Genomic DNA, 12,450 nt, shown 5'->3' with positions numbered 1-12,450 from the left:
TCCTTGGACGACTTCACGTCCCCGTATTGGGCCTCAGGCCCAATATATACATAGGTGATGAGCTCCTGGGTCCAATACCCCTACAAAAATAATAAACCAATATATAGTTTGAATAAAGTTTGCATTGTTTCCCTTGATGTAATGCCATGGAAATAATTATTATCAAATAAAATGATTTGTTATGATTTTTTTTTTTGTGCGAGTCACTATGTCATAGGAAAGGCAGAGCAATTAACTAGCACCTATTCTATGTCAAACATTCCATTGAAGCAACATTTTTGGGTCTTAAAATGGTAAGAGTATTGAGCTTCTACAACATTATGTATTCATACCGAGGTAACATGGAAAAAATTATACAACAGAGAAAAATATAATACTTAAGGGGTTAAATATTGTGGACCTTTATATGTTTATATTGTACTTACAATGTAAATTTACATTGTAGACACAAAAAGTGACAAATATTATACACACTAGTCGTAGACGCGTGTTGCAATTTGAGTTTACAGGGGTTTAAATAACTAACATATTATGCACCTAAGTAACAACTTGGTTAATAAATTAGGTTAAACAATTTGAGTTATAGAGGTTTAAATAACTAACATATTCATACCGAGGGAACATGGTAAAAATTATATATACTTTCCTATTAATTAGGGCAAATCGCATCCTCATGTTTTTGGGGACTGTTGCAAATGGTTCTAGTGACAGCTGTTTACTTCATGAAACGATTATCACAGATTCACAGGTATATATGGCAGTCACTGATAAGTGTGGAAACATAGTTGCTTGTGGAAATGTTTTGGTCTGACATGTGGAATGCTCTTCTAAACTGTCTGTTAGCATATTTTGTTGGAGAATTTATCTCAGATATTCTACGCTGACTCTATCTTAATGAATGAAATTTCTAATTTTTCTTTTTTAAAGGTAAGAGCATGGTTGACACAAACGGAGTTTGAATGGGTATAATGACTATAATCTACTATGTAATGCAACCTAAGTACCCGATATGCACCATATTCAATACATAATATAACACTATGCACCTTGGACAAAGATTAGCTCCAAACTAATTTAGAAGAACTTATTCCATCCCACTACATCCTAATTGTAAGGCTATTCATCAATTCATGTGTATTACTTAAACATGTCACATAACTAATAAAAAAAGTCATGTAACTAAGATTACATATTAATATTCTCTTTAATCACCACATAATGGATTGAAAGAAAATATCTCTAAATCTATTTAAAACCAAACTTTTTCTATACAAATTTTCTTGGAATTGTTGATACTTGTGGTAAAATATTACAGCTTATTAAATTCCATAATTGTGAAAATCTCTCTATCTCTCTCTCCAAATTAGTTTCCAAATTTTATGAAAAAATATTATTAAAACTGTCCCACTCTCTTTCTTTATTTCAAAAACTAAAAAGCCCTAAAAGTTCCAACTTCCTGTATAGGAATGACAAAAATTGCCTGTCCAAAATTACCTCGTTATGCTTGCATAGATTTTTCTCCCTGAAGAGCTAATGGGGGCGAGAATAGGTTTTTCTCACCTCGACTCACCCCCTTGAATATGTGTGTGTGTATATATATAATTTAATCTTATATATATATATATATATATATATATATATTTATATATATCCTTTTTATAATTATTTTTTGTTTTATACCTATTCTATGACTATTCCCAACATTCTTGTTTTCTCTCTCTATTAACACTCTCGCGACCACTTGCCATCTCTTTCTTTCATCTCTATGCCATTACGGATGACAAAGTATCTCCAACATATATATATATATATATATATATATAATTTAATATTTTTTATATATATCCTATTTATAATTTTTTTTTTGTTTTATACCTATTCTACGACTATTCCCAAAATACTTGTTTTTTCTCTCTTTTAACACTCTCACAACCACCATATATATATATATATATATATATATATATATATATATATATATATATATCCTACTTATAATTATTTTTTGTTTTATACGTATTCTATGACCATTTCCAAAATACTTGTTTTTTCTCTCTTTTAACACTCTTGCAACCACCTGCCATCTCTTTCTTTCATCTCTATGTCATTAGGGATGACAAAGTATCTCCAACCCACTCTAAGCCTAGCTTACCTCACTCTTGTCCTTCCTAGGTTTCTCCCGCTCTGAAAATGGGATGGAAAACCCCTAATCTGACACTTGTCCCATTGCAATCCCTACTCACATTATAAGAATATAGGCGAAAACCACATTTTCGTCTCCACATTTTGTCGCAATTCCATTTTGGTCCCTAACTTTTATTTCCACTGCTTTTAGTCCCTATCCTAAAAAACGCGTCTCGTTTTTGTCCCTACCATTACATCAGAGACGGAAAATGCATACGTAACAAATGGAGTGCACTGTTGGCACACTAAAAGCTGACGTGGCTATTAAAATAATAAAAAAAAATTATTTGGCATTAAAAAATGCCACTTCAGCATCTAAATTTAAAAAATTAATTTATTAGAATTAACTAAATTAAAAAATCAAAACAGAAATAAAAATCAAAATTCGCATGAATTAAAATCTATAAGTATCTTGAACAAGAGCACCAAGAACACCAACCAGACTTAAGATCTCAAAATTGAAAACCAAAAACCACAAACACAAACACAAACCCAGCCTAAGATCAAACAAACCAAATAATATTGAATATTGATTGATTTCTTCAGTCATTGACACATATGTAGTATATAGTATATACCCGCTTTCAAAAGTCTACTCTGTCTCTCTGCTTCTCAAAAATGGCATTCACAGTCGCGTCTTCTCTCTCCTCCAAATCTCTCCTCCTCTATCCACACCAACCTTTCACACCCATCTTCAACTCCAAGCCCTGCCCCCACAAACCCATCTCAGCCATCCACGCCGCTGACCCTTCAAAGTCCTCTAAATCAACAGACATCACTACAAGCAACACCACCCCAGTTCCCATTCAATGGAGCCTCGAAAGTTGCAAATCCAAGAAGGCCCTTCAGTAGCCAGAATACCCAGATCAAATAGTGCTAGACTCATTTCTGAAGACCCTGGAGTCATTCCTTCCAATCATGTTTGTTGGTGAAGCTAGGAGCTTAGAGGACCGTTTGGCTGAGGCAGCTCAAGGCAAGGCCTTTTTGCTAGAAGGTGGTGACTGTGCTGAGAGCTTCAAGGAGTTCAATGCCAACAACATTCGTGAATTTAGAATGTAAAAATACACCTTTGTTCACACAATGTTTGCTATGACCTCTAGTCTCCAACAAGCTAAGTTAAAGAAGACAAAGAAGAAGAAGGAGCTAATTTTCAAAACCCAGAATTTTAAAGGGGGAGTCCTTTTTTTTTTTTTTTTTGGACTTTTTTGTTTGGTGGGTTTGATAGGAGTGGGGGATATGGATTTTCTTTCAATGCTATGTTGTGGAAGGGGTACAGATCGATATGTATATGAAGTTATTATGTTGGTGTTCTTGGTTGACAAGAAAAATCAGTTGCTAGGTTTGTGTTTGTTGCTTTTGTATTTGGTTTGGTTAATATGTTGCTGGGTTTGCGTTTGTGTTTCTAGGTTTGTGGTTTTTGGTTTTCAATTTTGAGATCTTAAGTCTGGGTTGGTGTTCTTATTCAAGATACTTTTAGATCTTAATTCATGTGAATTTTGATTTTTATTTCTGTTTTGATTTTGTTTTATTTGGTTAAAATTAATAAATTAATTTTTTAAATTTAGATGCTGACATGGCATTTTTTAATACCAAATAATATTTATTATTATTATTTTAATGACCACGTCAGCTTTTAGTGTGCCAACAGTGCATTCCGTTTGCCATGTGTGCATTTTCCGTCTCAGATGTAATAGCAGGGACAAAAACAAAACGCGTTTTTTAGGATAGGGACTAAAAGCGGTGGAAATAAAAGTTAGGAACCAAAATGAGAATCGCGTGAAAATGTAAGGACGAAAATGTGGTTTTCGCCAAGAATATATATATATATATATATATATATATATATATATTAACACTTTTCTTGTAAATCTCATTTTCCTAAGGAAGATTTTTATTTAATTGATAACTCTCAAGGAACTTTTATTTCCCTATTGGCATTGTGTTTCCCAACCCCTCATTTGTCCGATTTTTCTTAGGGATCTTTTTTCGTAATATTTTTTTTAAGGATAAATTCAGTGTCTAATACTTGAAAATGAAGTCCCCAAGCCTCAAGAAAAAAAAAATTTCCCCTTTCCAATTAGAAAATTCACTATCTGTTTTCTCTCTTATTCGTTTGTCTGACTACTCATTAAAAAACTTTCTCATTCTCCATAAGGACCATAACCTTCCAACAAAACCTATGAAATTTCTTTCTTTCTTTCTTTTTTTTTTAAAACCCATCATTAATTGAAGGGGAAAAAAAAAATTCTCGCCAACAATCATCTTATAAAAAAAGCGTAAATATAATTTTGAAGAGATCAAGCCCTAGCCACCGGCGCATTCTTCAATCTTCCGTGATCAGAGCACTTGCATAAAAAACAACATCATCATTCACACTTTCACAGTCGTAGCCGGCAATAAATGTATTCTATCAAAGGTCAAAGAAGAGGCTTGTGCCTTCTAGGCGAATGTTTGTTAAATTATTATGTCATGGAGTATGAAAGCATGAATTGATTGATAATAGACTGGATTGAAATTGTTACAATGTGATAAAGATAATCATATGAAAAATGACAACTTGAATTGCATATGGGAGAGGGGGGGGGGGGAACATCTTGATCCCATACTTTTTTTTTTTTGGATGATCCCATACTCTTGGAAATGTGCATGAAAGTTCAAAAACGTGTACAAAACACCTTTGAACGTTTAGACCCCCAAATTACAACTAAACCAATTCAAGCAATATGTCAAACAACTAGTGTGCGGAAACTTAACACATGCTATAATATGAAATTGGTTAAAAACTATCTAAGCCATAACAAAATAAAATCCATAGCAGATAATAAAAAGGCAAAGATAGAGAGGAAGGAAGATGCAAACACAAAGACAACACGCGATGTGTTATCGAAGAGGAAACCGAAGTCCTCGGCGAAAAACCTCTCCGCCGCCCTCCAAGCGGTAATCAATCCACTAGAAAATACAGTTGGGATACAAGGACAGCAATAGACCCTCCAAGCCTAATCTACCCAGTGCACCTAAGCCCTCCAAGCTTCTTGCTCCAACGAGGTTGCGCCGAACCTTTTTCTTTTCTAGCTTCCAGGATTCCGCTACTAGACCATAGCATCAACCAATGAAGATTTGTCTCCTTCCTAACTGCTTCCCAGCAATCCAAACAACTGTCTCACAGTGATGATGATGGTGAGAACCAGGTTTGGTATAATGCCTCTCAAGGATTTGACAATGGAGAGAAAGAGAGTTGAGGAATTTGAAGAGACTCTAAGGTAGAGATTGTGGGTGAAACAATCTGGTTTTTCTTTAGGGTTTCTCTCTCAAAAATCTCTCTGGAAGCTCTCTTTCAATCGTGGGTAAAAGGGGTATTTATACTGGAGTGGGAGAGGAATGCGAAACGTCAGGTTTTACAAAAACAGGGGTGGCTCGCAGCTTGACCTCGCGGCTTGACTAAGTCGCGAGATCCAGTCGCGAGTTAACCGTATGGCCAGTTGTCCTGTTTTGTCCTGTAGTGCTCCAGCTAGCATGACTGTTCATCTTCCAGCATGCTTGGCACGTGTGCAGCTTCTGGCGGCTTGCAGCCGCGAGTCCACCCGCGAGTCCCAGCCACGAGTCTCTGTTTTCTTGCACACTCTTGAGCAATCTTCACTCTATCTCACTCACTACCCTTACAACAAACCCACCTAAATACAGGGTTACTAAATGCTGAATTACAAGCAAATTTGGCACGGAATAAAGCCAATTAGATGGTTGAATAAATTCAACCTTACAGTGCAATTGCATCTCCATTCAATTATATATTTTTTGAAGTTTGGTACTTTAAACTTTGAAGCCTCTAAAATAATGGGGGTAAGATGGATTACCAAACATCTCTCCCATATCTCGTATGAAAGTTCAATAAGTGTATAAAACAACTTGAACATTTAGACCCCCAATTTACAAATTACCAATTCAAGCTTAATATCAAATAATTAATGTGCGGAAAATGAACACAAGCTTAATACAGAATTGATAAACAATCTAAACCAAATAAAATCACATCCACAGCAGAAATTAAGTGGAAAAGATTAAGGGAAGAGAGATGCAAACACAAGGACAACACTCGATGTGTTATCGAAGAGGAAACCGAAGCCCTCAGCGTAAAACCTCTCCGCCGCCCTCCAAGCGGTAAACAATCCACTAAAGAATGTAGTTAGGATACATGAACAGTAGAAGACCCTCCAAGCCTAATCTACCCAATGTACCTAAGCCCTCCAAGCTCCTACTCTAATGAGGTTACGCCGAACCTATTTCTTCTTTAGCTTGTCAGATTCCGCTACTTGACCATAGCATCTACCAATATGAAATTGGTCCCTTCTTAACTGCTTCCCAAACACCAAATGACCTCCTCACAGATATGGGTAAGGTGAGAAAATGTTTTGGTAATCTACCTCTCAAGGATTTGACAATGGAGAGGAAGAGAGTAGAGGAATTTGAAGAGTCTCTATATGAAGATTGTGGATGAATCAATCTTGTTTTTCTCTAGGGTTTCTCTCTCAAAATTCTCTCTGTAAGCTCTCTCAAAATCGTGGATATAAGGGTATATATATGGTAGGGTAAGAAGGAATGTGAAAAGTCAGTTTTTCCCAAACAGGATGTTCTGGCGACTTGACATCGCGACTGGGTTGAGTCGCAAGTTCAAGCCGCGAGCTAACGGCCTGGCCAGCCTGGGACTTTTGTACTGTAGTGCAACAGCTGGCGTGACTCTTCAGCTTTTGGCATGCTTAGCACGTGTGCAACTATCTGGCAACTTGCAAGCCACAAGCCACCTGCGAGATCCAGTCGCGAGCCCTTGCTTCTTTGCACAATTTTGAGCATTTCTTCACACTCTCTCACACACTACCCTTACATGATTCCCATCTAAATACAGAGTTACTAATTGATAAAATACAAGCAAATTTGGCACGAAATAAAGCCAACAAGATGATTGATAAAATTCAACCTTACATCGTAGAAGTGAGAATTTTGTCCTAGTAACAGGTGTCTTTAAGACAATTGTTAATAATCTATTTTAAGAAAATTTTAATACCACTTTAATGGGAAATACAAAAAACTGTAAAAAAAATAAAATAATAATAATTTTTTTTTTATCTTTATATAAAAAGTTTCTAAAAATATTTTATAAACCAATGTCCATATATAGGACATCGGTTAACTTTTCCCTTATTTTATTTTATTATAAGAATCTTCAAGTAATCATTTAATAATAAGGTCATTCTTGTTTACTTTACAGGTAGAACAATTTTAAAATGCTGTTCTATTCCCATGTAATTTTGCTTTCTATCTCTTTCAAAAAATTATTTGGTAAGATGTAAGCAACGGGACTTCGTCTCTAATCTGTAAAAATTCTTCCACTCTTAACGGAGATGCACCAAAACATAGGGTCAACATATAGAGAACAAAAAATGGAAATGGCAAGAATATACCAGATACCTTAGTAGTTGTTGGTCCTATAAAAAATGATTGACTAAAATTACAATCAAATTTGGCACGAAATTAAAGCCAACACAAAATAATTATAAATCACAACTTTACAAATTATAACACTTTTTGTCATGGAATAAAGCCAACAAAAAACATAGTTGTAAATCACAACTTTACACGTTGTATTTTGTTAACATTGAATGAATATTGGTTTTGTTTTTTCTAGTATATTTAGCATGTTTCCATTCTTGAATTTCGAAGTTTAGAATCCTGGTTTTGTCCTGCTTATAGTGGATCAATCTCTTCTCAACCTCATAAACTCTACACTTTCTCCCTTAGAATTATCACTTGTGATTGGGCAAAGTATTGCTTAAAGAATGTGAAAAATCTTTGAGAGCTAATACTATTAAGGTCTAACATCTTGAAACTAAAGATTGAACTTCATGATATAAAAAAAGAGAGCAATCCAATGGTTATGTACCTACAAAAAATCAAGAAAGTAAGAGATAAACTTGTTGTATCAGTCATGATCGATGATGAGGAACTACTCCATGTTATTCTCCAAGGAATGCGTAGTTAGTATGTCGCTTTTTTGTTCCACAATGAACGAGGACATATGAAGAACTTCATGTTTTTTACTTGCAAAAAAAACAATCTGCTAAAGATTCTGAAGGTTAAAAGGATCTAAACTCAATGACAATGTCTATAGTAGTTTCCTCAAACAGTAAGTTTGGCTCTCACTCAGTTCATTCTTCATAACATGGGAATCAAACCGTTGGCAGAAGACATGGTAGAGAATTCAAACCACAGAGGAAGAGGCAAAATCAATTACAGTACAGTCATAATTTCCAATAAGTGAACAATTCTCAAGCTAGAACAAACTTTAAACAACGTAGGCAAGACGGTTCAAGTCCTATTTGCCAAATTTGTTACAGTCATAATTTCCAGCAAATGAACAATTCTTAAGCTGGAACAAACTTTGGACAAGATAAGCAAGATGGTTCATGACCTATTTGCCAGATTTGTGGCTAGAACGGACATTTAGCACTAGATTTCTACCACCATATGGAATTTTCTTACAAAGGAAAGCATTCGCCTTTAAAGTTTGTTGCAATGATCACTTGATCCCCAATCTTTCTATTCTTTCTATCCAAACCAAAGCAAATCCTTGCTAATACATGGTCACTGTTACTTATGGACAGGAACTTTAGTGAAAATTGTAGATGTTATTCTATTGTGAAACTAAGAAAATTGTAGAAGTCAATTTATTGTGAAGCCATTGTATCAATGTTAAAATACATAAACTTCCATTTAATAAAACTGAGATGTCCTCAAATTCTTCACTTTGTTAGGACATATGTGAATCATGTTAGAAACATATGTCAATACAGAATTAGCTAATCCTTTGACAAAACGCACTTTACTTGTAATTGGGTGGATCTAGGATATGTTTAATGCTTCAGAGAACAAAGTTTCAAGTTCAAGTGCTAAAGTCATGCAAGTCTGTCAAAGAATCAAGTAAAGAAGTGCTGGATTTTAAAACTCGACAGCTAGTATCTATTGGGGTTTACAAGGCTATTTCAGCCTGATGCTCGATAGCTGCTCGATAGATAGGGTATCTGTCGAGATTTAAGAAAATCAATTTTTCAGATCTGGTTTCACTCCAATCCGTGAATAGATATTTGGGCTTTCTTTTCTCACAACCCTAAATATATATAAGTATTGTTTTAAGGGCCGTCACAACTGATGCACCTCAATGCAAAAGTTTTTCACAAGCATATTGTGAACCGGAGACATATGCCCTAGTTCATCTTTCTATTTAAGAAGTTGCTATGTTTGTACACCGTAGGGTTTTGTAACCAAGGAGTTTCGTGATCTTCATCGTGTTGATGAACTGAAGGACTTTGCAGCCAACATCCTTCTCAAATTGGTGAGTAAGCCGCGTACTAGGATTTGCTCGTCGAATTGGTTAGTCACGTATTGGGAGCCATGCATAGAAATGAGAGATTGTCACTACAGAACAAGTCCAATTGGGTATTAGGGTAAAGGTTCAACTGTAGGTTGGTATAAGATATTGGGATTCCTTTACTTGTAACCGCTTGTTGTAATAATAGTGAATTCTCAAGAGTAGTAACCTTAAAATCACCCGATGGGGTTTTTGTTGTGTAAGTTTTCCCCATTCGAAAACAAATTACCGTGTCAATTTATTTTCCACTGCATTTTAACTTAGTTGGTGATTTGTTTGTGCTACCATGCCTAATTAATTAACTCGGCTAATTAATTGGTTAATTCATCACAAAGGATCAATACATTCTTGGCCTATCACACTTCATATCGGTTATAGTGATGTACGTGATCCAGAATTTAGGTATTGCATAAATTTTGTGGATGATTTCACATGTTTTACATGGTTCTCTCTTAAAGAAAAGACCAAAAATTCTAAATGTTTTCATTCATTTCAAAAATATGGTTAAGAATCAGTTATCTCCCAAGATTAAGATTCTTAGGATTGATGGTGGGGTGGGGGGGGGGGGGGGGGGGGGGAGTAAACTAGGAATGAGTTTCCATAATATTTTTCTTCTATGGCATTATTCACTACTTACCTTGCCCCCACACACCTCAGCAAAAAGGTATTTCTAAAAAAAGAAAGCATAGACATATGGTCAAAAGTGGGTTATCTTTAATTTTAAAAAGCTGGTTTACCTCATTTATGTTGGTCTTATGCCTTTTGCACCTCAATCCACCTTATAAATTGACTACCCTCCTTAGTTTTGCAATTTGTGTCCCCATGGGAAAAATTGTTTCTGCATAAACCAAATCTATCAGCACTAAAGACCTTGGGTTGTACTTGTTATCCACTTCTATGGCCTTACTCCAAGCACAAACTTCAACCTAAATAGGTAAAATATGTATTCATAGGTTATCCTCCTAATTCAAAAGAATACCTTTGCCTCAACAGAACCACAAGCAGAATTTTATATAATTTTCCATGTTCTTTTTAATGAATCCTTGTTTCCTTTCTATTTTAATTTAAATTATTCTTTATCTTCAAATTCTAATGTCTCACAAAATGGTATATGCCTCTTGGCTCTCCCCAGTTATTTAGTTGCATTCCTATGCTATTCAGGGGGAAAAAAAAAAATTGCCTTCCTATTCTCAACCATCTATCTTAGGCCCTCTAACATCACTCAATCCAACGTTGCCTTCAATAGCATCTCCTATTCAACCTCACCTTCTGTCCAGGGCCGACTGAATAGTGGAGCAAGAGATGCTGTTGCTTAAGGCCCCAAGTGAAAAAAAAGGCCCACAAATTTTAACCAATAGGGTTATTTATAATCAATAAATAAAATAATATGTTTTTACCATATGACAAACAAATAAAAGATAGAGAAAAATGCAACGTCCACAATATTTTTACAACTAATGCTAAGTAACAAGTTGTTACAACCTGTTATTGATGACAAAAAAAAATAATTATAGTGATATTTTCAAATAGAAAACAAAAGGCAACTTAAAACCTAGAATTTATTGCAAAAAATATTGTGAATGTCGCACTTCTAAAAAAAAAAAGAATAATAATAAGAGTTTAGTTAGCAAACTTTTATTAGTTTTCATCTGAGTCTACCACTAACACCACTCTTTTACTTACTACTATCAATCTACATCATCAAGTATGAAAATTTTTGTCAAATTTTTTCTGCCTATAAAATTTCTAATTTTTTTTTTTTTTTACGTAATTCATGTTAATTAGTAGTAATTTTGCATCTAAAAAAAGATGGTCAATTTTCGCCTTAGGCCCCCAAATGCATCAAGCCGCCCCTGCTTCTGTCCTTCCCTTCCTATTAGCTTCCTGTGAATACACAGCCTTCTTCACCTGTTGCCACATCTCTTCCAACTTCTGATTGTTCTCTTCTGCTATCAACTTATCCTTTGTTCACTATATAGAACACTTCATCTGACATTTTCTCATCAGAAACTCAACCTAAGTTTAATGTTCTTCCACATACTACAGCTCTTCCTTCAAACACTCATTCTATGCAAACACGATCCAAAGGTGGAATTTTCTAGCCAAAATTATGTTTTAAAGCCACCATTTACTATTCTTTCATTGAGCCTCCAACCTATCACATTGCTTCCAAGTATTTTCAATTTAGTGCAGCCATGGATGCTGAATTTCAAACACTTTGAGGCAACAGAACTGGACCTTGGTCCCAGCTTCTACTAACAAGAACGTTGTGGGTTGTAAAAGGGTGTATTAGCTCAAGCACAAGATTGATGGAGTCGATTGCAAGGTACAATTCTCGGTTATTAGTTAAAGGTTATCTTCAACAATATGGCATTGACTAAAATGAAAATTTCAGTCCAGTAGTCAAACTTGCCACTATAAGAATTATACTTGGTCTTCTTTCATAAGTCTGGTCCTTCAAGCAACTGGACACTAGTCAGAACCCCAATAATATGTGTATCCTTCATTTCCTCATAATGTTTGTCACCTCCATAAGTCAATTTATGGCCTTAAACAGACCCCAAGAGCATGGTTCAAACGTTCAACCACCCAACCACTTGACATTTGGTTTTAAAGCTTGAGATACAAAATGCGTACAAATACCTGTTTATCTTTCGAAGCTTCAACCACCTGACTTTCACAAGGCCTGATCTCTCCTTTGCAGTCCATCAAACATGTCAATTCATGAATCAATCTACTCAATACCATGATCTCTCCTTTGTAGTCCATCAAACATGTCAATTCATGAATCAATCTACTCAATACCATTTAATTGCTGCTAAAAGTATCTTCAATAGATTTTACCTTGG

This window comes from Quercus robur, chromosome 1 (genome assembly GCF_932294415.1).
Source record: "Quercus robur chromosome 1, dhQueRobu3.1, whole genome shotgun sequence".
NCBI classification, from domain to species: Eukaryota; Viridiplantae; Streptophyta; class Magnoliopsida; order Fagales; family Fagaceae; genus Quercus; species Quercus robur.
This window is presented reverse-complemented; position numbering follows the sequence as displayed.